The sequence below is a fragment of the Theobroma cacao genome, chromosome 9 (assembly GCF_053813885.1).
Source record: "Theobroma cacao isolate CCN51 chromosome 9, ASM5381388v1, whole genome shotgun sequence".
Taxonomy (NCBI): Eukaryota; Viridiplantae; Streptophyta; class Magnoliopsida; order Malvales; family Malvaceae; genus Theobroma; species Theobroma cacao.
In genome coordinates, this window is record NC_142647.1 from 38,378,259 (window position 1) to 38,380,776 (window position 2,518).

The following is a 2,518-nucleotide window of genomic DNA, read 5'->3' on the forward strand; positions in this document are numbered from 1 at the left end:
TCATTAAAAGATGTATACGTTTGTTTATTATATAACATCATTACACTTCATTTTTATTTTCATGATAAGTGTGTTAAGGATTTTGTTGTATCGTGGAGATTGAAAAAAACATAAGAAAAGTGTTTTATTCACACCCTCAAAGTCATATTCATCTTCTTCTAAAAAATTTCTAACAACTTATGATAAAGAAGAAAACAAAACCCAAATTCATGGCTAAAACGAAAGGTTTTGAGATGAAAACTATGGTAAACTTTGATAAGTTTTGCCATAGAAGAGGAAGAAGAGAGTGATTTAATTCACTTGTTATAGTTGCAATAACACATATGGTTCCCCGCTAGGCATGGTCAGCTACTAATATACTTTGAATTGAAATAATGAAAAAAAATAAATAAAGAAAAACTCAAAGATGAGTTTGACTTGCGGTATATAGAAATTAGCCGAGTAAAAGATAGCAATATATATTTTTTTTATAATTGGGAGAAAGAGATTTGAATTCTGTTCTCAAAGCAGAGAGATTATGAATCAACCAATGAACTAAATATTTTAGTACATATAACATCATATTTTTTTTATGAAAATTGAGAAATCCGATTATTCATAAAATAAAATAGATACCTATAATTAAATTTAATTATTTGTTACCCCATACTATTTGTGACTGGTTGGAATGTTCCATTATATGACAAAATAACATTACCTGTACATAATTATTGATAAATAGACCAACGGGCAACGGTACAGTTCTGGACACGTTGGTGAAGTCCTTACACTCCACCTTTTCCAGAGCCAGAAACTTAAATCTTAGTCAGAGATTTTAAGCTGGCACTCAACATTCCAACTGCTTCCAGCTAATTATGACTTGCAGACTTCCTCTGCTTGATGTTTCCAGCTAATTATGCCTTGCAGACTTCCTTCGCTTGATTTAAAGGATGAATATTAACCACATCTTCTATCTCAAGGGAGAATACTTGAGCCATTTAGCATTAATTGCAGTTTTGCATCAATCCAAACTTTATTGCCCCACTCAACAATAGTCCTGGCTTTTTCGGCCACTGCTTAAACTCTTCTGGATATCTGACAGCGACCAAGAAATTACTAGATTTGATATGATGGGATATACAATGATTGTAGGGATGGCTGGGCTGGTGGCAAGAGAAATCAAAATAGTCACTGCAGGTCAATCTTCCACTATTCCCTTAATTTGTTCTCATTTTCCATCATACTCATAACACAAAATTTATGTTTAATCCTTAAAATGATGGATGGGATGATGAGATGATCTCTATGGCTACTGGCCCAGAAGCTATGGAAAATCTCCTTAGATCTCCATGTAACTTTCTCTCTTTGCTGGTCTCAAAGCGCAAATCTCTTATTTCACATCATAATTAGACTGTTTACCATGATTAACGGCTGTGAGTCTACAGAGATGATGATAAAATCACATTCGATTGTTTACATGGAAGGACATTTTGACTAGGATTTCGGCTTATATCTGTGGAGACTGATTTAACTTGCAGGCTGTCGCATCCGCCACTTGGTGCTTTTCGGGACTAGCAGATTTGGTGCCCTCTCATTTTCTGGTTTCAATTGCACGTGAAAGGTTATGTTCTTTCCTTTTCACAGGCCAAATCTTCAAAAATCATAGAAAAGGAATTGCATGATGATGCCCCCAATATGATGTGATAACACTAGCCTTTCCGCCCCAAAATTTAGGACCTGGAAATGATCACGACCGCGAAGTTTGTGTATGGTTTGATGCAAGTATGTGCAGCTAGTAGTCTATTTCCACCTTAGATTCCTCTCCCTGGTTTCTTGTTTAGATGAGCTGCAAGCAGAATTGTAAATCAATGAGAATTAAGACAAGCCAGCAGAGGCCCATATGGTTCCAGGATTTCAGCCATTTTGATAAGTGGGGGAGGTGAAAACTGGACAGCAAGCCAAGCAAGTAGCGTATCTGTTATTGGTGATCTTGTGTGGTGCAGAAGAATACCACTCTCACTCTGTATATATTTTGAAGGTTGAACAATCCACTAAAACAGCAGATACTGACTGTTTTCATCTAATTGACAAGTCTTATTTAGCAATTCTATCTCTTGTAACAGGCTCCTCCACTTAGACCTGGTAGAAAATATAGGTCTGCAAATTCACTTAACCTTAAGAGAAGCTAGCTATAGGTCCGTACATATATGCAGCAGTCCTTTTCTTTCATTCCTGTTCTGTATAACAAATGGGAATACCCAAAGGAGAAAAGAAGATAGCAGCACGCAATCTAGATAGACTCCTAAAAATATGATTGAACGATATATATTTCTCAGAGATGGACATAAATTAAAGGATCAGATAAAAAAAAATTTTATTGCTGTGTTACATATTCATAGGTGAATTTTGGCAACTAAAAACATATAAATTGAACTCAATTTTCAATGGACTAGATATATGAAAGAAATAGGGATCTGAACCTTGGACGTGGTATGTAGTAACCATGGAGTGAACCTAGGTTGTTTTAGAGAGGTATACT

At 35.5% G+C, this 2,518-nt stretch overlaps 1 long non-coding RNA gene across 1 annotated transcript; it reads left to right on the top strand.

Annotated features, from left to right (window-relative positions):
• Positions 1-970: 970 nt before the first annotated feature.
• On the top strand, positions 971-2,084 carry LOC148760943 (uncharacterized). The gene is made up of 2 exons (XR_016028474.1): positions 971-1,176; positions 1,518-2,084. It is a non-coding gene; the product is annotated as an uncharacterized LOC148760943 (long non-coding RNA).
• Positions 2,085-2,518: the final 434 nt, after the last annotated feature.